Raw genomic sequence first — 25374 nt, forward strand, 5'->3', positions numbered from 1 at the left:
GTGTCTATTGTTGTTCTTGTTCAGCTCAGGTTCAGGCAGTCAGAATGAGCTTTCATGGTAGCAGAAGGGGCTATGAAATCTTCCTAAGGAGTTAAGCAATCAATAGTCCTGTACAGTGATGATGCCTATGGACCACAACAACAACCAGTGTTGTGCCCAGATCGTGACCCCTAGAGAGACCACCAAAGACGAGCATGCCGAAATGCAAAAGCAAGGTTTAATTCTAGGATATCCAAAAGCAATACAAGCCTAGGCAGGGACTTAGTCCAATGCATCCAACACAGTGGAGGCTGGAGGAAGTGCCCACCTATCTGCAAGCTCAGTTTTTAAAGGGAAAAATCACAAGGTTACATCATTTAGGGGTGCTAGTACAGGTACAATTCTGATTGGCTCGCTTCTAGGGGCTTTCTAGAAATCATGGCTTAATCTTACTTCTAAGGAAGTGGTTGCCCGCCACCATTTCTCATTGGCTGCCCTCAGGTGGGGGCATTTTTATGATCAGTTACCCTGGAAACCAGGGAGAAGACATTCCATAGTCCGGCAGGCATTACCTCGTGACTATCTTGTGACTCTGTACTTTTACACTTCCTGGTTTCTGGAATCTGAACTGACTTGTTTCAGTAACTATTGGCCTATTCCTAGAAGGAAAAATCTTAGGCCTTAGTTTTTGGGTGAAGGCATTTTTGTCTTATTTCTAAGATGGCTCACTTTGGTCTCACATTTCCCCCTTCTCATGTGCCTAATGGAACCCAATCATGGGTTTTGGGCAGTTAGCTCATAAGTATCCCTCTCTAATAATGGCCATGTATAGTTAGCCTTCTTGTCTCTATGCCAGGGAGTTTCATTTTGACCCAGCATTCCAGCCTTTTCTGAACAGGGAACATGGGTGACATATTCTCTTCTGGAACTGCTTCGAGCTGGCATTGGGGTGCCGTTGTCAGGGGCCCCCAAAAGGCTGAAAAGCTAGTCAAGGACTGGGAAACGGGGCAATTGTCAGAAGTGTGTGGCTCTCTGACCTTGTAGAGACAAGGAACAATCACGTTGGCTGGGCTGGTCCACATCAGCTTTTAGTAAGTCCAGAGCTCACAGTCATCTGGAGCGGTGTAGTCAGCAACTGAAACTTGGAGGTAACTGCCAGCCAAGTGGAAATCTGTTGAGACAAATTTAAACTAGGAACAGAAGTTAAAATTTATGAACTTATTTGGAACCCTTAGGTCCATACCCTTAGTAATGGGAAAAGCAGTAGTCCCAAGACCAGGAGAGAGGAAAAATACCATCTTTAGGAATACTTATCTGGGGTTCTTTTGACCTCTGTGAAGTGGTTCTAGGTTTTTATGACTCTTTTGATCCTTGAGGCCTACTTACAAAATGACATAAAAGTTTTAGATACATTAGTATTACCTGTACTGAAATCCACATTGTAGACAAAGCAGGTAATGGGTATCTTGTAAAACAGCAGAAGTGGACTCATACCTTTGAGTCCCAACAAGAACTACAGATTTGGGTTAAAAGCTTGTGCATTTTCCTTCTGTCCAGAAAGCCAGGTATAAATTGGACAGAGATTTTTGACCTGATGAGAAGCACTTTTAGGTCTGTGCAGAAGAGGAGGTGGGAAGATTGTAACAGCCAGAGGGGATAGATGACCGCCCTGAAACACAGCAGGATTAATGTACATGTAAACTTACAGCGACAATGGTAGCAGCACAGGCCCTCCACACATTCAAGCCAGATGGGATTCCAGAGCAGGCAGAGAAGGGGTTGAAGGGTATGTGGACCCAGGCTCTGTAACCAGGAAGCTATCTCCCAGTGACATCTGCTTACAAAGGAAACATTAGTTTTCTCCATTGGAATCCCACTGGGTATGTTACCCACACTTCAGGGTAAGTCCCATGCCCGGCAGTAGACGACCCACACAAAACGAACTCAATGGTATTTTTGTAGACTTTTTGCCTCATATTGCTTTGTTTGGGCTTTTTTTTTTTCTACTGATCTTTTATATTATGTTTCCTGATTTTGTGTTTTTATGGTGTGTGTGTGTGTGTGTGTGTGTGTGTCTGTGTGTCTGTGTGTCTGTGTTAATTGGGGTTCTTTTTGCTTCTGGCTGTTTGCCTGTTTATTTGTTTTCTGAAGAGACACTAAAAGGGAATAGAGCTGGGTGGATGGGCAGGTGGGGAAGGTCTGGAAGGAGTTGGGGAAAGGGAAACTGTGTTCAGAATACATTCTATGGGGAAAAATTTTCAATAGAAAAAAAACAAAAATAATAAAAACTTAGAACTTAACTTCACATTTCAAAGGGCTGAAGAGGACATGTTTTTGGAATCTGACACTTGCACTTCTAGCAAATCCAGCACCATAACCCTGTGGCTCTCCATGATACTTGAACTAGCTTTCTGAACTCACTTCGTTGTACGGGAAAGAAATATGTTTGGATAGAAACAGAAATATCCTGGTAATTAATTGCTTGTCTACTATTATATTCACCTAATCATAGTGTGATGTGATTAAAATCATCTATAGAGTATTTGGGAATAGACATATATCTTCTTGCTTCATTTAAGTAAGTAGAATTGATACTACTGTACATGTACTTAAAAAATACATATTTCTGAATCAGTAAGCATAACTTCCTTCATTAAAAATTTGTTATTAGGAGAAGAAATATTTACCTGTTCTAATAACATGTTAGCATGTTTTTGTTTTGTTTTGGTTTTAAGATAAAAATCTCACTATATCACCCAGGCTGGCATGGAATTCTTTACCCTCCTTCTCCTGTCTTCAGAGTCTTCACCCTCCTCCTCCTGTCTTCAGAATGCATCTGTGTGCCCGGCTTCCTAATAGCATTTTATGTTACAGGTCATAGCACGTAAGCACTGGAAACACCCCTCAAGTTAACATTGAACTTGCTCATTACATAATATAGTTGGACATAGAGAGGCTAAATGATCTGCTTCAGCTCTCTTGAGCAGTGTGAACTGCACAGGGAGGGTCCAAGAGTCTTTGAACCTAGGGGGAGTCTACCCACTGTTCCAACTGAAGAGGAAGACACACTTCAAACGGAGTTGCCAAGTTCAACTTATACTGCTTTCATAACCACAGAGTATTTACATGAAAACAGCATTTTTTCCTTTTAAAGAAAACCCAGCTTGTGGCACTGGAAAGCTTAGATAAGATACTGGGAGTCCACTCTTAAGAATGACACAAACTGGATTAGATGCAGGAATGCCTGGGAGCCACATTTTCCAAAAATATGGCATTTTTTTTCAAGGCTACTGGAATTCCTAGTATAGAAGAGAGACAAAGCCCCTTGAAACTTCACATATATGTTTTTAGAGAATGTTCATAACTTTCGATTGGATAGAAGATCCACAGTTTGAATACAATTCACAAACATTCCTGAAACCAAAAAGAGTTATAAGTCACTAATTATCTCTACTTAAACACAAGGGTTAGAAGTATATGTTTGTGCGTGTGTGTGTGTGTGTGTGTGTGTGTGTGTGTGTATGAGAGAGAGAGAGAGAGAGAGTTATTTGTTAATACATCTAACTTATTTGCTGAAGAGTGTGCCAATAAAATGTGGATCCTACTTACATGCCCACTGCTGGACCCAGGGCATTTATTCCACATCCAGCTAAGGCTTAATTCTTTTGTCCTCCTAGAGAGATTGCAACTCTTTAATGAACAATAAAGATCTCATCATGGATAATGGTAGACACTGATTTTTGCAAGCTATAAACAGATATATCTACCTCTCTATAGATATCAATACCAGCCATAAAAATAACTGCACTAACGTTTTAGTAGTTTCTCCCAATGACATTAATGTTTTACTTGTTTCCCGGGTTACATTCTGATTAGGTAGCCCAGGCTGGTTTCAAACTCCTGATCTTCCTGCCTCTGCTTCTGAGGAGTCAGGAGCACACCTATGCTCTACGATGCTGTGGTAAAAATCAGCCACTATTAATTAAGGCTTCTGTACCTCAAGTGACTCTGGGAGTCAAGTATCTCTAATGTTTAAATCAACTTGATTCTGTTCTTCATGACACCTATTTACCTTTTCTGTGGTAAGTTCAGGGCTTGAGTTGGGGGCAGCATGGGGACCACACTTTCTTCCCCTGCTCTTGCTTGTTTCTGATGCCGGCCATTCTAAGCTTGGATAAAACCAGTTACTTCACTATTTTCTGAAAACATTGATGCAGATGTGGATAGATGACTTCCCTGAGGGTAAAGGAGGGAGAAACAGTCAGAGCACCGAAGAGGACTTTAAATCAACACTGAACCTCTCTGCCAGGCATTGGTGGCACAGGCCTTTAATCCTAACACTCAGGAGACAGAGGCAGGTGCATTTCTGAGTTCGAGGCCAGTCTGGTCTACAGAGTGAGTTCCAGGACAACCAGGGCTACACAGAGAAACCCTGTCTGGAAAAACCAAAGGCTGGACCCCTCTGCTCTGTCTCACCAATGGATCCCTCCTGGAACCCTGAGACCAAGGCTCCACTGCCTGCCTTGTTTCTTAGCTTCTTCCTTCTCCACTTCCTTCCCTGTTTTTTCCTCTTCCCTGTTCTAAACACTGGGTGACTGTCAGCTCTTTATGAGGAACAACTTACCTAATAGCTAACAAAGGGATCGTTGTCTGCACTGTGTTTGGGGGCATACATCTCATTTTCTCCGTTCAAAGCAAGGTTACAAGTTATTTTTTTCTGTAAAGGTAGTTTGTATCTTACAGGGAAACTCTGCTGCAGCTAAACTATTAAAATAACGTATATTTAAAATTTTTCCCTTTATATAAATATCTAAGATGCTTCCGTCTGTTCTCGCCTGAATCGAATCCAGCTACTTCTGGTGGATGTAATAAATGCCATCCTTGCTCATAGTTGCTTGTTTTGAATTTCCTCAATGGCTTCTTCCTGTTGTTTCCCAGTTTTCAAAACTGATACTTCTTTTTCAAAAATAGAGTTGGCCTCATGATCTGTTGAGAAGCTAACATTTCTCTTGCTCATCTCTAAACTCACTAAGCTCTATTTTTTTTCTCTTAGGATCAGAAATAAGTGAAAGGAGGAATCTCCTCTCTGCTTTCAAAGCCTCTGCCCACTCCTAACTGATCTTCTTTTCAACCAGATAAGGTAGCTATTAAACAGAATGACACATAGTCTCCTTTTCTTGTATACTTCAACAATTTTTGATTTGCAATGAACTGTTCTTATAAATGTGTCTTTAAAATAAGCTTTAATCTCTATAAATGGGGAAAATGTTTTATTCTCTGAATGTATAAAAATATATTGTATAAAAAACATTTCATCCACACTGAACTGTCTCATATTCTACAGGCATTCATATTCAGCAGATAATGGTTTTTGTCAAGCTCTCAAGAAGGCCGTGAGTCCAAGCAGGGTAGATGGAAGATTCCTTTGGAGGGCTTGAGACATGGGGGGTATATTTAGAACACATTTGAAAAACCCCTGAAAGGCTTGGGGTATAGGTCAGTGGTATAATGCTTACCCAGCATGGGCAAGGCCTTGGGTTTCATTGCCAGCATTGTAAAGCAACAACAAACAACATAAACCCAACCAAATAAAAACAAACAAACAAACAAACAAACAAAAAGAAACAAAACATTCCAGAACATCCACATAAAAGGATAAGATGCTTCATTGGGAATGACTGTGAGGAGACATTGGAGGGGTATGGTGGTGTAAAGACTTCTCAGAGGGAGCAGATGGTCCACATGAAAGAAGAGCATCATGGAGTTAGAATTCTAGAAGCAGAATTCTAGAGTATAGAAAAACAACCTTCTGTTTGATCAATACAGTAATCAATGGATGATTCATACAGAATGTCTGAGAAATCCTCCTCAGAGTAATTCTCATTATTCGCTCTGGTATGTGTTGAGGGAATGGAAGATAATTTGGTCAAACTTTGTAATTCAGAGTTAGTTGTTGTCTTTACATTCATTTCAGACCACATACCAACTGTAAATCATTTCTTAGGAAAACGTGACTCTTCAGGAAAATAGTTTCTAGTTAGTACTGCTTTACTTAGGCCGTGTAAAACGGCACAGACCATCCAGGCGATCTGTCTTGCATTCTAAACTATTTGAAATGCTGTCTACATTAATTAGATTAATTGTGTAGAGCTAGCCTGTGGCTTCAGACTAGATTTTTAAACACACGTACACATAAAATGTTTCTGCTTGATCTCTAAAGAGTTTACTTTTGAAAAATGTGACTATGGCTAATGACTGTTACTCTTTCAAGACCCCATGTTTAGAACAACCACAGACAGCTGGTCATGAATCATTTCCAGCTTCATTCTTGTTGTAGGCAATGTTATCCAGACCCATAGTTTAAATATTCATTTACATACTAATGATTCCTACATTTATATCAGTGGGTCAAACCTCCCCCTAGACTGGGCCGTTCTAAGCATGGCTTCTCATGCAATGAAGAAGTTAATCTGAACAGAGTCAAGCCAAGCATGGACACATCACGCAACCTAAGGTAGCACCTCTAGGCAGACACATCTCATCTGGCCATTCTTTTTTCACTGCAGCAATAACATCATGTGAGTTCTTATTTGTCTCACTTTGTTTTATTCTGTTAATTTTTTGAGACAAGGTCTTGGTATGCAGCCTAAGCTGGCCTTCAACTCACAACACTCCTGCTTTCTGCTTCTGAGTACTAGGATTCAAGTGTGCGAATGTGTATGTGTGTCTCTCTCTGTGTGTATGTGTTGTATGAATGTACACACACACACACACACACACACACACACACACACACACACATAAAATAACTGTCTACCTATGCATGCCAGATCTTGTCCAGTACATCGCCTGGCAAGCTTTACATGCCCAATAAATTATTACTAAATGAGTATAAAGTGGAAACACTTTTTCTCTGTAATATTACAGTATGAAAGGTACATAAATTACTCCTTCAACAATTTTCCAGTATGTGCACACTGTAACTATAAATTAAAGCCAAGCTCTTCGTGACATCAGCAACTGGGACACATTCTTTTGGATTCTCTATTTAGAAGTTAGGCTGAGTCATGTGGGAGGGAGAGGAAGTGCCTCCCGTTAACGCTATTTTCTGAAGAGGCAACTGTAGTAATACTTTTCAGATGAATACCTGTTGATGCAGTCTTTTTTTCTTTTTTCTTTTTTCTTTCCGAGATAGGGTTTCTCTGTGTAGCTTTGGTGCCTGTCCTGGACCTCGCTCTGTAGACCAGGCTGGCCTCGAACTCACGGAATTCTGCCTGGCTCTGCCTCCCGAGTGCTGGGATTAAAAGTGGGCACCACCACCGCCCAGCCTTGATTCAGTCTTTTAGTTGTGTTTTTATTTCCCAAGTCAACATTCTTCTTTAATAATAACGTTACTGAAGCAGTATAATACACCTTTTAAACAATATAGAATGTTTTTGGCAGGCATGGTGGTGAGCTGTGATCCCAATTCTCTGGAGCCTGAAGGGGAAGCTAAGTAGAGGTCAGCCTGGGCTACACAGTAAGACTTTGTCTTAAGATGAATCTCCTCCAACAAATATATTTCAGAGTCGTTTTAATGATAAATAAATGTTTATAAAATCTAGGAAAGTTAGGAAATACTTAAATATCTGAACACTCATAGTGAGAATATTTTTTTCAGTGTGGGAATTATACAGGATCTCACACATGCTCTAGTATTGAGAAATATTCCTTGCTGCAAATTAACGATGCCTAATCAATTTAAGTACATGCAAAAGTAATTAAAATATAAAGTAATATAGTTTCTTAGAGTATCTCCATTGAGACTATGCTATTCATAACCCCACTAGTAAGAGAAGGAGAGAATATTGAAGTTGTAGCTTGGGGCTCTCCATTTATTTTCAGTTTATATAAATGGGATTTACATAGAGCAAGAAATTCCTCTAACAATTATAGCATCAAAAGACCAAGAAGAATCCTAACCAAATAATCTAGTCTTAATTTGTTTTCAAGGCAACCATTGAATTAATTACACTAAGACAGAACTCCATCCAACTATACCTACTCTACATTTGTTGAAGACTCGGGAGAGTTTTTATTTTTTCAGTACTGGGGATTGAATCTTGGTCCTCGAATGTGCTAGGCAAATACTCTCCCATAAAGTACATTACTAGCCCTCTACTTCTTATTTTGGGAGACATGTTGCCCTGGTTTGCTTTGAAGTCATCCCATAGTTCAGGATGTCTTTGAACTCAAGACATTGTGATTTAGCCTCCCAATGAGCTGGGCAGTGGCATCAGGTGTGGTGGTGAATGAGACTTTGAGTGAGTCCATTTTAATAGCATTTGCTGTTGTAAATGTCTCCTGGTATATGTGCCATGCCCTTCACTCTACAATTTAAACTTCTTTGATCTCATTTCTTCCTGATCCTCCACCTTCTCAGTTTGTTTTATCCTTTACTTTATCTTTTTTTTTGGTTTTTCGAGACAGGGTTTCTCTGTAGCTTTGGAGCCTGTCCTGGACTAGCTCTGTAGAGCAGGCTGGCCTCGAGCTCATAGAGATCCAGCTGCCTCTGCCTCCCGAGTGCTGGGATTACAAGTGTGCACTACCACCACCCGGTCCTTTACTTTAACATAGACAGAGTTCTGTTTTATGATATTCTGAGAAAATCATATTGCTTTGCATTATTTCAATTGTCCCTTGCTTGCACATTCAGAGATTCAGCGATGATAATAGACACATTTCATAAGTTTTCAAGTTTTGCAAGATTAACAGTAAAAGTAAGGTCTAGCTGTGTAGCCCAGGCTGGCTTCCAACTCACAATTCTATCTTCTGAGTACTAGAATTCAAGTGTGTACCCCTCCATGTATATATACATACACACATTGTACATATGAACTATCTATGCATCCCAGATCTTGTCCAGCTCAGCATTTGGGCATTTGAACATATTCAGTAAACTATTATTAAGCAAATACAAAGAGGAAACATTTTTTTCTCTAAGGTAATAGTAAAAAACATCCGATTTTATCCCACTTTCCCCCCCTATTTTCAGTAGTAGATAAATTTTTAGGTTTGCCAGTTGCCTAGGACACTAAAAGAATTCTATGGTTTCTTGGATCTCAGAGAGGTTCCCCTTGCCTCAAAAAATGGTTGTAACTAATTAGTGTGCTCTTCTCTTACACTTTGTACTGCTGTTGTGTAAGGACAGATATAGACAGTCCCAACACATGGTCATGTGATAATAATACAGATGCAATGTTTGAAGATGCAATGTTTGAATCTATTTTGAGTGGGAAAATGATTATTTGGGGAGTGAACTACATATGAAACTTACCTGACATTTGAAATATTAGGAGGTAAAGACATTAATGGTAATAGCAGCCAGACTTTGAGTTACCGGCAGGTGCCAAACACCTTTGTAAGGCTATCTATATGTAATAATGCATTTGTGCTTCACCACAACCCTGTGGGGTTGGCACTAGCGCTTTCACATTCAGAAAACAGAGGGAAGAGCTGATGCACAGAAATCCAGTTTATCCAAGAGTATGCAGTGGATAAGTTACAGTCTCGATGCTCAGTCTATGAACCTGAGCTTCTAAATCTAGCTTTTTGTGGTGAGAGGAAGGGAACTTTAATAGGAAGTGCCCAGGAAATGGCACATGGTGGCTCTGGTTTCAGTTCTCACTATGAGAAGAAGTGACTACTGCTTGCCACAGCAGACAGAAAACCACTCTTTCCCAAAGGAAGCACAGCTGTTAGAGAGAAGGCCCAGCCACGCCAGCATCAGCATTTGAAAGGCCCGCAGGACTTGGGGAAATCAAGTTAGAGAAAGGTTGCTTCGAGCTGGCAGTTCCGTGAGCAGTAACGTAGACCTGCAGATAAGGACCCAGAAGCAAGAAATGGATCTGCCAGCCCAAACCAGGGATCATGTTATACAGATCACTTCGTCCACATGGAAGAGCATCAGATGGGATCAGACCTGTTCCTAGAGCCCACAGCCACAGACCAAGTGCTGAATATAGATGCAGCCATTTTTAGTAGATATTTCCATAGTCTACAAGTTCCTAGTGAAAGATCTTTTTATATATTGCTAAACATTAATTCTTGGGTTGAAAAGCCAGAGAAACACTCACTGTGACTCTAGACCTCTCCATTGTTTCTATGATTTAGATGCACCCTGCTGCAGAAACATATGTGTTAATGTCTACATCTGGCATCATTTAAAAATGGAAGTATCAGCCGGGCGGTGGTGGCGCATGCCTTTAATCCCAGTACTTGGGAGGCAGAGGCAGGTGGATCTCTGTGAGTTCGAGGCCAGCCTGGGCTACCAAGTGAGTTCCAGGAAAGGCGCAAAGCTACACAGAGAAACCCTGTCTTGAAAAACAAAAAACAAACAAAAAAAAAAAATAAATAAAAAAAAATAAAAATGGAAGTATCAATGATTTTCTCAGATCATCAATAAGTATGTTTTCCGTGAATGAATAAACACACTTATAGCCATACATACATTTGCACACCTATTTCTCCTCAACATTGTCCTCCTCACCTCTAGTATCCTCCTATGATTGTCTAAATCTTCCTGTGATGTGACCTTGTCTCACCACAGGTACAAAATCAAACCCACACTCGTTACTGTGAATTCTGGCAGGAATCACTTCCTCACTTTGCCAGATTAATTCAAGTTCAATGAGTTCCTTTTCAAGGCTGGAGGCCAGTGCACTTCCCTGAGATGATGTCCTTTCCACACCCATCTCAGCCCTCCCATGGGATGTCATGCTCACACCACTTTGCCGTCATGCACATGCCATCCTACACATTGATGTGGGTCATATATGAGCCTGGTAACTGACTCTTTAACTTTTCGCCCTTGTTCAACTTCTAGAGTGATGTCTGACATAAAGCTAACTCTCAATGCACCGTTGTCTGCAAAATAATGAAGTGAAAGCCCTTAATTGTTTCACTTCAGACTCACTGACGTCAATAACTACATTATTGTTCCAGGACATTTCTCCTCCTGCATTCCGGATGGACCTGTGTGACACATACTATACCCGAGTGAGGGCTCCTTCTAAATCCATTGCATTTCAATGCATCCTCAGATCTCTAGGTGCTGTTTAATCTGAATCACTTAAACCCCTCTAATTTGGGGATAAAAACCATTTCACAGGAAGAGGAATGAAAAGAAAGGCCCTTTATTGTAGAAGCACACAGCCATTCCATTTACATGTATTCTGATGGCAGACCTGGTAGTGCTTGCTCACAGGGAGTCGATGTTCATGTGAGTTGACATATTCTGCATTCAGAGTTCTGTGTTCAGAATCTGAGCAGGCAGCTGATGAGGACACTCACTGGTTTAATCCGATAATCATGTAGTGTTTTTGATATGCCTCAGGCCTAATCATTGAGTTCTTCAACTTGGTGTTTTCATTTTGTATCTCTTGGAATGAGGACTTCAGTGACACTGAGAAGAGCATCAGTTAGTGTTTAAAAAGTACTTTTTAGGCCAGCCTGGTCTACAGAGTGAGTTCTAGGATAGCTAAGGCCACACAGAGAAACCCTGCCTCAAAACACCAAACCAAACCAAACCAAACCGAAGTACCTTCTAATGATTTGAAAGATAATTAAAATAAAATTGTGTTATGTCAAGAAAGTGTTTTTCAATTACATTTTTTTAATAGTTGTGCAGAATATTGATTATAAACCATATTACTACTGCTTATGGCCATAATCATCTCAGTGTATATTTACAACAACCCCCAAGGAACTGAGTCAATGGAATTGAGGGTTAGTGAGATTGTCACTTGGTTAAGCTTATTCAAAGAACAGTTCTCATTTGAACTCAGTGCTCTTCAGACCCCGGAAGGCAGGATAATCTTAATGCCTAGATACTTCACAGCATCAGCATCACCCAGGGCTTCTTGGGCTGTGGAACTGGAACCTTGCCCTGACCTACAGGCCTCTGATCTGCACCTGGCGATTTCCCCAGGTGACTCGTATGAACCCTGGAGTTTGGGAAGCCCAACTCTAACCCAACAAGTGTACAGCATCATTCTTTTCCTGCTCGGTCTGCATTACTTTCTGTTTTTAATATAAACAAACAAAACCCAGGCTGGCCTCGAACTCATGGAGATCCGCCTGCCTCTGCCTCCCAAGTGCTGGGATTAAAGGTATGCACCACCACACTGCCCGGCCGTTTTTTGGTTTTTCAAGACGAGGTTTTACTGTGTAGCCCCAGCTGTCCTGAAACTCACTCTGCAAATCAGGCTGGCCTCAGACTTAGAGAGATCCACCTGCCTGCTGTGGGATGTTCTGTATGGCAAATGTGTTGCTAATTAGTCAATAAATAAAACACTGATTGGCCATTGGCTAGGCAGGAAGTGTAGGCGGGACAAGGAGGAGAATAAAGCTGGGAAGTGGAAGGCTGAGTCAGAGAGACACTGCCAGCCGCCACCATGACAACCAGCATGTGAAGATGCAGGTAAGCCACGAGCCATGTGGCAAGTCATAGATTAATGGAAATGGATTAATTTAAGCTGTAAGAACAGTTAGCAAGAAGCCTGCCACAGCCATACAGTTTGTAAGCAATGTAAGTCTCTGTGTTTACTTGGTCGGGTCTGAGTGGCTGTGGGACTGGCAGGTGATAGAGATTTGTCCTGACTGTGGGCCAGATAGGAAAACTCTAGTTACACCTGCCTCTGCCTCCAGAGTGCTGGGATCAAAGGTGTGCGCCACCACTGCCTGGCTAAAGAAAAAATATTTTTATTTGTGTAACAAAGACTCTAAGATTAATGGTTCATGTCAAGAATGTACCATTCTTATTTGTTTGTTTGTTTGTTTGTTTACTTTGGAGGAGTAGCAGTGGTGGTGTTGTATGTGTGTTTCAGTGTGCTGATTTTGAACCCCTCTACTCAAGTGAACCCCCTTAGCCTCCTGCATAGTTGGGACTATAGGTGTGGGGCACTGTATTAGACTCTTCCTCCTTTTATTATTTTTTTTTCAAATTTTACTTCTGCAAACTAGAGGGGTTGTCACAATTCAATTTATAAATATATCTTGGTTAGTTCTCTGGATCTTTCATTGCTCATCTTTCAGTGTTTTTAATTATGTTAAAACACTGTTATGTTCTACATACAGATACAATTTTGTCTCTTTACAGGAAAGATCTGGTAATCCCTAACACTATTTTTTTTACATGCTGAGCATTGTGCTGGCCTCCCCTCCTCCTTAATTCAGGGACACACACTGATTAGTGTCCTCAGGGAGCAATGATTACACTTTGGCTAAAATAAGTACCCAGTGATCATGTCTGAAATGGGAGAAAATGAAGGCAAGTGGACAGTTTCTGGTGCTCTGTGTTGAGCCCTAATAGGCCCCTCACACCTGACCTTCTACATGTCTAATGGAGGACAGGGGCTCCTATACCACCAGGTCTCTTGTTTCTTTTCCCCATGGCTGGGACAACAAGCCATAAACTCCGGATCTAGCTGAGATTTCTCTGTGTCTTCCTGTGTATGATCGGCTCTTCTAACATTCTCATGGCAGTCCTTTCCAACATGGCTGCCCCAACACCAAACTTATTTCTGTACCACTAAGTGGCTTCCCATCTCCTCCCGCTATCTCCATGCTTCTTTCTATCTTAGCTCTGACTTCAGATTTGATCATGTTACCATTCCCTCCAGGTTAACCTACTCAGTGGATTCCTTTTGGTCCTAAGATAAAAATCTGGATTCTCTACCCGAAGACCAATCGTCCCCCTGTTTTAGTTTCCGTCTCTTACTACATTATGACTCTATTCTGTTCCTCTCCTTCCACTCCTAAACCCGCCCGTGTTTGCCCCCAGCATGCATTCTTTGGCACAGACTCCCTTCCCCCCTTTACTCTAGAAGCATCCTTCAGAAATCAGCCTCATTTTGGGATCCTCCTCCCTGATAACCATTCCTGGGTCAGTTCCCTCAAGTCCGTATCTTGCCTATTCATTGATTTATTCATGAATTCAATGAATTGAATGAGTATCCATTAAGTAACTCCTCTGGACAAGACTATGCCAAGAGCTGGTGTTAAACAATGAACACAGTATGTGTAGTTCTTAATCTCATTGCCTAGAATAAAAATCAAAGCATGAATCTCTCACCTTTCATAGGGCTTGCTGTAGGCACAAGTGGACACTTTTTGTGTGTTTATTAGGTTTGAATCCATTTCTCACATATGTATGTATGTCATATGTACATAGATATGTATTACACACATATGCGTTCACAGGGTTTTCCTCTCAGTTTTATTTTCAGAATCCAGCACTGTAGCTGGCATAAAACTGACATCAAATAAATATACATGAGGTGAATGTATTGTAGATATATTGTAGTCCTGAATGCTCACATTGAAAGTTACCTGCCCAGTGTAGACTCATGAGATTTTTTTTTTCTGGGGAGGGAGGTGTCTTCCAATGTAGTCTAGGAGGCCTTGAGCTCACAATCCTCCTGCCTCAGACTCCTGTGCTGAGATCACAGATGTTTCGTGCAGCAACTTCCATCTTTATTCAGTAGAGATTAAAATGTTTTTTCCTCATAGTCTTATTGTTTCACAAATCATAGCTTTGTGTTAATCACAGACACAGTTTTCATGAATATATTAAAAGTATTTTCTTCTTTGACAGGCAAGATGGCTCCTAAAGGCACTGGCCTCCAAGCTTGAGGATCTGAGTTCAATCTTGGGAATTCGCAAGGTAGGAGGAAAGAACCTGTTCTCAAAAGTTGCTCTCCGACCCCATGTGTGTGCTCACATACATACTCATAAAAGGAATTTTAAAATGTAACAAAATATTTGTTTCTTACTCAATAAATAAATTGTATAAATTTTCCACATACCAAAAGATATCTCTTTAGAGAAGGAATCCTAAAGTATTTCAGAACACTAGCTCCTGTGGTAAAGAATACTACTTTTGTTTTTTAACATGTAAATATTTCTCTTAATCCCTCAATGGTAAGTGTTCTGAGACAGATCTAGATTTTTAGAACTTAGATATATTATGCGTGCTTCCTGCTACTTTCTCTGTTTCCTTAAACAATGACATTCCTCAATCTGTGCTAAAAAGGTTTTATGGTCAAATTCTCCTAAGTAAGATGAGTTGAATCCAGGCAATTTGCATGTCTGGGTGCAGTACGGTGATTTTTAGACCCAATTAACCTGCTGTTTCACACTGTGAATCTTCAAGGGTGGAGGGATATTACACCCTCAGAATACCAGCTTTTTCACAAACATTTGATTTGTGGAGCTCTTTTATCTAAAAGCCTGTGTCCAAACACTTTGGGAAATGCCCCTTTTAACTTAATCAACTCTATTCCAGACATAGGATAAAAGGCCTGCAGGCCATTATTTAGGTTCTTACTAAAGCATGAGCAAGTAGCTTCAGTTTTCTTTGGAGCTCAGCTGATACCCAAAACAAAGTCGAGTCCAATTTAATTTAACAAATTGTTATCCTATGTGTGTTCTGTGGTCACTTGGTCCTATCACCCCGTCAACCAAGACTTCAATGTATAAGTTGTGATTGAGGGAAGACATTTGGAAGGAAGTCCCTATTGTGATCCAAGCCTCCTGAAATGCTGGCACAGGACTCTTCCCCCAAACAGGGGATTCCTGGGTCACACAGCAGGTCGGGGAGCTACGAATCCAAGCCAGGCTCCTTCCCTCCATAAACCTCTATCCCCTTCACTAGCTACAGCATTCCTGACCTACATTCAGTGTTTGAGGAAAATTCACTAAAAATAATACAAATATCATATGCCCACGTGAAAATAAAAGCCTTATAGAAACCAAACATGTGTTGTTTGTAAAGCACAACGTTCTTTTTCTTCCTGAAACTGGGTTTTCACCCAGCACACATCTTGGACAGTGTGTTTTGGGAAATTGTACAGATAGGAGCTCCTCTTCCTCCGCAGCTCCATCTTCTTGGAGAAAGTCGTGAAATGCAGAAGTAGAACCGCTGTTCAGCAGAATTCATAACTTGTGCTCCTGGTTTATTTATATTGGTGGCAGATGTGGTTTTGTTCACGGGCTTCTTAGAACTGCAAAGATGTATAGACGGTGTCATAAGATTTCACTTATGCGTCGCCAGGGCAGCTGAAGTCTGGAAAGAGTTAATGATTTATTTGCCCAGTGTCAGATCATAAATAGTAAAACAAATAAGTGTTAAATAATGATGCCTAAATGAATAGTCCTATTTATTGAGAATCTGTCAGAAAATATGGCTTCTTAGTATGTGTTACGTATTATGCTTACTCTTAGATGAGTCTCAGCCTTAAGGAAGGCAACAAGCTCCCGGGTGAGAGACCCAGGGTTCAGATAACCTAGTTCTAAAGGCTATCTTCTCACCACACAGAACTCTGTTTCTATAAATGTGGGCTCATCAAGACAAGCAGGAAGAAACAATGCAGTCTTGTCATCCTAAATGTCAGCTCAAGCAAATTATAAAATCATAGCATTATGGGAGATACCTTTGAGGAAAAGGTCTGGTTTTAAAGTTATGTCAGAAGTTACTGACACAAAGCAGGGGTATCCCTTTCAAACACCGCCAGACAACAGTTACTTCAGAGATGATGCCCTGGGATGAACCCCCTAGGCTCTCTCTCTCTCTCTCTCTCTCTCTCTCTCTCTCTCTCTCTCTCTCTCTCTCCCTCTCTCTCCTTCCCTCCCTCTCTCTCTCTGTTTGTCTCTAATTATTTGCATAACCTAAAATATGTTCTTTCGAATAACCTCACTACCAAGACATTTTCTTTGGAAAGCAGACTAAATTGCTCATACAGTTTGGAATCTACTTTGCAAACGGACTGGGTGATCACGGTTAATATGATGTCATGAGACTGGTTTGCTGGAGTGACTTGATCCATGGAGTCAGAGAGTCTGATTGTAAGGCACACTTAGCTGCTTGGATGAACAGTGATATCCATCCTCAGTGTCAGATTCGCCTGGGATCTGAGAGAGTTAGGCTCAGCCATGGGTGTTGAATAAGATAATTCTAAACAGCTGCAGAGGAATACGCTACAGTTGTACGATAGCTCATCTTGAGTGTGAAATGACGAGGCTGGGGTCCAATCACTTAGTGATTTTTTTTTCATTTATAATTAATTACTTGAGGTAAAGTCTCACATAAGTTTGAAGAAGAATCAGGTGAAATTTGATCTGTTGACAAAATCTTATCAGAAAGAACTTCTGAGCTATTATATTTATTTTCTGCTCAAATTCCCTAGAATCTAATCTGTATTTTTATTTCATGATTGTCTTATTTTCCTGGGAGACTGTATTTTAAAACATTTACCTAATGATTATCGCTGTTTCTGACAGTGCTTCGCATCAAATCCAGGGCCCAGTACATGCCAGGTAGTAGCTCTATCACCCAGTCATACCTCAGTCCCTATACATAGGAACTGTACACATCTATGGGGCACAGTGTGAATTTTGACTATAGTTTTAAGACAAATAAAGATCCCACTGTAAGTTTCCTCTACGTACTCCCTCATCTGTTTTCCTTTTTTCTCCTTAATTCTATGCTGGTGCTATAAAATGAGTGCATTCAGAATGCAGGGGCAAAGCCCCATCAACCACTTCTCCATTTTCGAATGTCGCTCTCTGTGAGCACAAACTTTGCTTCCAGGAGATCGCCAAGATTTCAGTATCCAGCATATCTCTCTCTCTCTCTCTCTCTCTCTCTCTCTCTCTCTCTCTCTCTCTCTCTTTCTCTTTCAAGACAAGGTTTCTCTGTGTAGCTTTGCACCTTTCCTGGAACTCGCTTTAGAGACCAGGCTGTCCTCGAACTCACAGAGATCCACCTGCCTCTGCCTCCAGAGTGCTGGGATTAAAGGTGTGTGTCACCACTGCCTGGCTCCAGCATCTCTTGGACCATATTGGTCCCCACCATCATTTTCTCTGAAATGTTTAACTGCTCACATTTCGTTTCTAGCTGTGATCTTATTCAATATTTGATTAAAAGTCACAGTAGAGTAATTTTAGGTAGTTTTGGTTGACGTGGACAGATTTTATCACACATTTGGGCCCAATATTCTGGGCAAAGTTTTTCAGAACTAGAGAAGCTGAATATTTAGCTGGGATAGATGAAATTTATGTTCCACTGGGTTAAGAGAAAAGTCTTTTTTGTCTTTTTCTTTTTTTAAAAAAGGCTGGTTTATCTTTGTAGCCCAGGGTGCTCTGGAATTCAATCTTCTGCTTGAGTCTCTCAAATTCTAGAACAGCAGGAGTGACCACCATGCCCAGTGGCTAGGAACTGTTGAGTCAAAGGTTTGTCTTTACTGATTGATAAGACCAAGGACATGTTGAGGTATTTATTGAAGTGCAGTTTTAAAAACACCTGTTATCTCCTCCGGTCCGGACAGGCGGATCTGCGGTGTTGACTTTAGAAATACTAATGAACTCTCAAAAATACCTTGAAAGCCACAGAGACTGTGGACTTTCAATAGTGCTAAGTTGGCTCTTAGATCTCATTCCGTTCTAAGGTAACCTGAGAACAAAGCAAGGCAGCATGGATCAACACCCAAATCCCCGAGTTCAAACTCTCCCAGTTCCTGGAAGTCAGTGGCAGGTGAGAAGTTGAGTTATCTTCCAATAGAGGATCCTCTGCCCGAACAGGAAGTGTGTTTGGCCTCAGAAGGACTGGAGAAAAAAAAATGCAGAGAGAGATTTCTGCTTTTTCCATTATAGAGGAAGGTTGGATGGAGAGGCCTACAAACCACAAAGAATAAAATACTGCTGGTCAATGGAAACAGACACAGTTGGAAATTGGGAAGTCAGTCTCTGCTCCCAAACTGGTGGAGTGGCAGGACCTCCTCTAAAGAGAAAGGTGATCTAATGGATGTGAATGAAAACAAAACAAAACAAAACAAACTTCAGAAGTGTTGGTCTGTGGGGAGAGAGAAGAGTGGGGTAATAGATAATGCTATAGTTTAAGAATCTTACTTGCAATGCAGTTCAGTTTGAAGGTCCAATCACTCAAGCTTAACAATGGTGCATGTCTATAATCCTAGCAACTTGGATGCTGCGACAAGAGGCCCTTGAGTCTGAGGCTAGCCTGAGCTACATAATGGGATCCTGTTTGAAAGAGACACCCCACCTCGCCAAATAAAACAATATCTTTGCTCTTTTCTTTTGGGTTGACGTGGCATGAGTGCTCACAGAATATATTCAGTCAATTTTCAAAATCTCATCAAAGGCCTATCTTCATCAAAGCAGTCTCACTGTTTTGTAAATTGAATGAGGGGAACCCATTTGGAAACCAAACTTGAGTTGTTTGGCATCAAGCAAGGTCAAAGTAATGTTTTCAATAAAGATAAAATAACCCTGGAACTCTGTAGTCTTGGCCTAGTTAAGACTTCCCCTTAGAAACCGCAAATTATGTATATCAAAACTGTTTCTGGGACTCTGGATTGTCAAATGAAGGACTTTGCCTAAAGAGACCCCCAAAGACAGAGATTTCCCACCCTGGCACCCGCATCACCTGCACCATCAATTCACTCATGTAATCACTCCTACCTGTGAAGACCCATTGAGTCTAAGTCTGCCTGCACCTAGGAGTATGCTTTCCATGGCATTTATCAGGTGTGCTTGATAACCTCTGGTCAAGAGCACGGAGCCAGATCCTTCATGCCACTGAATCCTCAACCTGTTTGCACATGAGATCACTTATGTTCACAACAGTGTTAGTGTCAGGGGTTACTTTCCTGGAAATTCTGATTTAATTTATCTGTGACGTAAGTTTTGCAGAAGCTTTGTAGCAAATTCTTTTGTGGAGCTTGGATAGAGATCCCTTGCCATAACCCAGCCAATTCACTCAGTTTCTATTCTGAGTTATGCTATATCCATTTGAAATATAAAATTATGACATACAACCCTTTACAATTTTATACAGCATTATTCACCTTCATGATTAACAGCCATAAACTATTATGGATTATATATTTTAAATTTTATATGGAAGTTTATTTATTTATTATTGTTGTTCAATACAAGATTTTCCTGTGTAGCTCTTGAATTCACTCTGTAGACCAGGCTGGCCTCCAACTCAGAAATCCACCTGCCTCTGTTTCCTGGAGTGTTACCACATCCAGCATAATTTTTTTTTTTACTGTTGTCCTTTGTTACTTCGTAAGTGTAATTTTGCTACTGTTATGAATTATAATGTAAATATCTTATATGCAGATGCTCTTACTTGACCCCTGTGAAAGACTCATTCGACCCCCAAAAGGGTCACGGCCCATGGGTTGAGAACCTGTGACTTAGCTGAAAACCAAATGCTTTGAGAAATCTATGATATAAAGTTCCCAATTCCAGAAATTTAATTTGTAAATTATCATTCTTTAGGAAAATATTCTTGCCAAATCTGGAGGTTGAGGGAGTGAGGAGACCTTATCGCAAAGGGGACAACCTCTAAACCCTAAAGCCTGACTAGAGTAAGACATAACTGAACAAGGATGCCTCAGTTGTCCTAAGCGAAGAGACTTCTGGATGCTCTAGGTTTACTCTGGAGCTGCCCTGGGGTTCAGTGAGGTCTGCTGCCTGACTCATTCGACTGTGCTCTCTCACACTCCCCTGTGGGCTGCCCAGACACTGCCTCCATCAAGGTAATTAATATGTTTGCATGCTCTGCACAGCAACTTTGAGATCTTGGGTCTTGTCAACCTCCTGACTACCTAACCTTCCCAACATTTTCTTTAACTCAACAGAATGCTTGCTGATGACTTTGAGAGCATAACTTTCTGCTCATGCCTTTCACTAGTGGATCAAACTCAAGACGTTAAAACAGATTTTGTGGACTGTCCTGCAAAGGTTGTGCTGTCTACATCCTCTAGACTTGCCTGGGTCCATGGAAATGACTGGAAACTTGAAAATATACTAATATGGCCAAAGCCTTGAGCAAGACTTCCAGGACATGATGATTCTAGAATGATGGGGGCAAACTGTTGTCCAAAGCTTGTGAAAAGCATGCTGGGAATAAGACAGCTAGAATAGACTCTTGACAAACAAAACCTCTAAAAGTGTTTTAGGAAAGGGAGGGTATGGGAAGGGAAGATGGCACGCATTCAACTATCCTAAAATAGCAGGTTAATTACTTTAGGAAGAAAAGATAAGATGGGGACATGTTAGTCACAGTTCCTTTTTTGGATGTTAGTTAAAGTTGCCTGATGAACTGCATACATTGGTCATTTGCATTGATCTGTAGACTGTTAAAAGGCAGTCTAGCCTATAACTGCAACTGGCAACTGTAGCTGAAGTTTTCTCCAGTCCTGCCTGGCCCATGGTGAGGACAAATCTCTCTCACCCGCCAGTCCCACAGCTGCTCAGACCCAACCGAGTAAACACACAGAGACTTACATTGCTTACAAACCGTATGGCTGTGGCAGGCTTCTTGTTATCTAGTCCTTCTATCTAAATTAACTCATTTCTATAGATCTATACCTTGCCACATGGCTCATGGCTTACCGGCATCTTACATGTTAGTACTCATGGCAGCGGCTGGCAGCGGCTCCTCTCTCAGCTTTCCTGTTCCCAGAATTCTCTGCTTGTCCTGCCTATACTTCCTGCCTGGCTACTGGCCAATCAGCATTTTATTTATACAGTGCAACATCCACAGCAGGCAACATCTAAGTCAAAATGCAAAACTTCATAGCCCTACAGGACTGGGGCTAATAATTTGCATTCATTTATCTTGTTGTTGGTGGAGTTCCCTCTTCTGGTAAGCTGTCTGCTTTACACTGGAGCTATTTTGTTGACAATCAGTCCACACCTTGGGTATTTCATCTTGCTTCAATTTTCTTTGCTGTTTACAGATCTCTCTCTCTCTCTCTCTCTCTCTCTCTCTCTCTCTCTCTCTCTCTCTCTGTGTGTGTGTGTGTGTGTGTGTGTGTGTGTATACACACACATACGCACACATTTGCTATAAATTCTTATGGACCACAAAGGAGACTCAACTATTAACATATTAACATATTTATTTATTTTCAGTCATATGTCACCACTGCTTCACCATTTAGTCACAGGTGTGACTGATACAGTAGTGATGTCTACAGCTCTCATTTTGTCTATTTGCTTGAGTAATAAATATCCTATGGTGCTTGGACAAGACACTGTGAGAAGTGCTTGACAGACGCCAATTTCCTGATCCTTATGAGAATTCCATGAAGAAGCCTTTTTTTTTTTTTTCTTTTACTTTCTAGAAAGGAAAACTGAGGTACAGTTTAAATGTTAAATTAATAACATCTCTGAGCACAGCACACCTGGTGAGTGATGAAAGCTGGTTCTGCAGCTGGGCAGACTGATATCAGAGCAGTTTTTTTGACCACTAGGTTATCTCGAGTTATGTTTATAAAGCTTCTCTTAGTAGGCAGATCTCTGGCCTGTGCTTTGACCTAGCAATCCCTGGAAAGTTTCCACTTGACTCATTCCAGACTCTCACGCAGGGCCCAGAAAGGACATTTGGAACTGAAGAGTGATCAACGACATGCTTTTCGTCTTAGTTCCAAACAGAGTTCCTTTAGATACAGTATAATTTTTGGTTCTTTGTCCCTGCCCTCCCCACTAGCACTAGAATACTGGCTTTTCCCCAAATAGAGGCCATGTTTTCTTTATTATAAAGATATCATATGTTCCTCTCTTAGTCAATGGTAAGATTATTTGTTTCTCTAGTGTCAAGTGTTTTATAAAGTACTAGGTCTCTCTGTGTACTTGATTTTTCTTGGCTAACATTTACCATAATCACTTACACATTAAAGGAGGTAGAAGTTTAATTTGCAGTAAAAGCCTTTGGATGCATATTTCAACTAGGTTAGATAGACCGCTTTGTGGCAGAGTTATGTTATTAAGTTCATGACCCAAATATGGTGCACAGACTAATGTCCATTGGCCATGAGACACTTGTCATCACCACTGCTTACTTCTTTGACTACGCCCTGACTTTTCCTTGAGTTTCTCTGAGGTTTGCCAAGATTCCTCATCTTCCACTAATCAGTTGAAACTGATTCACTCTGTTTCTGCATTCTATCTCTGACTTGGGAGTTGTCCCGGGATTTGAGTTAATGATGGCAAGCTTGTAAATAGACAAAAACAAACAAACAAACAACAGCAACAACAACACAACCCAAAACCAAAACTAGTCTTTCCTCACATGGCAAAGCAGTAAATGGTTTCATGATCTCCAAAGTATGGTCACATAATCCGTGGAAAGAAAGAAAGCAATGCCTTTGTAAATGAAAGGAAGAACAATGACAGAATTGGTGACGTGTGTTTGGCAAAATGTTAGCTATTAATTTGGCCAGAATTTGGGAGACATGACTGGGTTAAAAATAGAGTGTGTCGGGGACGGGGGTGGGGGGTGGGGGGTGGGTAAAGTTTCCTCTAGAGATGTTCCTCTGTACACACACCCGATGTTGACATGCCACACAGCAAGAGAAGACACCTCCTTCACCCCCTACATATATATCACTCTCCCATGCCTCTACTGGTCTTCATTCTCTTTAGGAAGATCTTCCATTTTTTCCCCTATCCCAAAAAGAAAAGCGCCAAGGGAATTGGTGTTTAATTTCAAATGACAGGCATATTAAAGGCATTTGGATGTACTGATTTGAAACAATAACCTTCACTTAGAAGTAAGTCACTACCTAGATGGGAAAGGTAGGCAGTGACTTTGTGGTTTTAGCATCCGTTTCCTGATTTTTTTTTTCTTTTTTTTCTTTTTTCGAGACAGCTTTGGAGCCTGTCCTGGATCTCACTTTGTAGACCAGGCTGGACTCAAACTCACAAAGATTCACCTGGTTCTGCCTCCCGAGTGCTGGGATTAAAGGCGTGCGCCACCGCTGGCCGGCTCTGTTTCCTGCTCTTTAGAGCCACATAAATTAAACAGTTCAAATTAAGAAAAGCTCACTGTAAGAGCTGAGTCATCCCATTTGTATCACTCATTGATCCAATTAATGCGACAAATGCTAACCCCTGTTTTACTTTATGCCACAAATGCTTTTGTGTTTAGTGTATAAAAGTGTTGTGTGGTTTCTGGGGTGAAAGGTGTTCCAAGCACTACCAGCAACTTTTCTCTTTCTGATTTGTTATGTTAACAACCTTTGTTTCCACAGTCAACTCTTGGAAATTCACAACGGAGACACTTTAATCTTATGACAGAGTGTTTCTGGAACTCTCCTGACTCGAACTATTTCATTCTATCACATTTAGAAAAGCAGACCTGGTTTAACATAAGAATTCTGTCTTTGTACAGAAGTGCATCAGTGGAATCAACACTATCATGTCCATTTCAGGCAGGCTCCTGGACCACGTGCAGAATCCTCTGGGGTTTATGTATAAGGTTCCTACTGAGTTATTGATGACGCTTGTTGTACCTTGGATGCTGAGTTTGAAGAGGAATTAAAGCAATTTATTAAACCTTTTCCAGCATGCAGGCAAACCATGCTATCTTCTGCTACACAAACTTGAGAAGTGGATTTGGGAAGGATTTCTCTGGAAAAGAAGTGGTATGTCGGTGCTAATGGCTATAGACAGGTTGCCGCAGTGGATGGGCTTGAGCATGGATATGCTTGTTTGTCCTGAAAAACAGTTCCTTCTGCCCTTCACATCCTTAAGAAGAACTCACAGAAGAAACTAAACTGTCTCCTTTTCAATGTGAATATCTATGAATACCACTACGAGCTATTGAACTATGTTGATTAGCCTGGCTTTGCCATACTATGGAAGGCAAAAGCAAAACAAATGGACAACCATGTTCTTCCAATTCTGCTACACAGATTTAGGGATGCAGTTGTGCACAGATGTGGCAGCCAGAGAGGGCTGAGCATCCTGAAAGAAGACTGAATTGTTCAGCACAATCCAACCTCCAATGACCCTAAGGCAGAAAGACCAGGAGCCTGATGGAAGAAGGCACCACCCTACTACTCATCCTGTGACCTGAAGAGTTGGGCTTCTTTTGTTACTTAAAGCAATCCAAAGTTCCATTGAATCCACCTGACTTTCTCTGGTCAAAAGTTCCTGAACATTCAGCCTCAGCTTGAAAAGCTGATTGAAAAGAATTATTTTCTCCATAAGTAAATGCAGGAAACATACAAGTCTTCCATAGGCACATGTGACTTCCACTCTGAAGCAGATCAGCGATGTTAACTTAAATTTGCCTCAGGTTGCTCCGTCGCTTGGTTTCAAGGTGCTTCCTTTGCTTCCTAGGAACTTGAGAGACCTTGAAGGTGAGCATAACATGGTGGATTCGGCTACTAGAAAACGATGAAGGTGAAGCCAACGATCCTTAAACACATCAGCAAGATGATACTTCAGGCACCTCAGGCGGGTAGTTCCCTCACTGAAACAGTGCCTTTCCACCTGGACCAACTTCCCCAATTCTCCACCCCCGAACCCCTTTAA

The 25374-nt window shown here is 41.1% G+C and overlaps 1 pseudogene; it reads left to right on the top strand.

Moving 5' to 3' along the window:
• The first annotated feature begins 1692 nt into the window (after positions 1-1692).
• LOC131922018 (ATP-dependent RNA helicase DDX18-like) lies at positions 1693-25374 on the top strand (annotated as a pseudogene).

This window comes from Peromyscus eremicus, chromosome 11 (genome assembly GCF_949786415.1).
Source record: "Peromyscus eremicus chromosome 11, PerEre_H2_v1, whole genome shotgun sequence".
NCBI lineage: Eukaryota > Metazoa > Chordata > Mammalia > Rodentia > Cricetidae > Peromyscus > Peromyscus eremicus.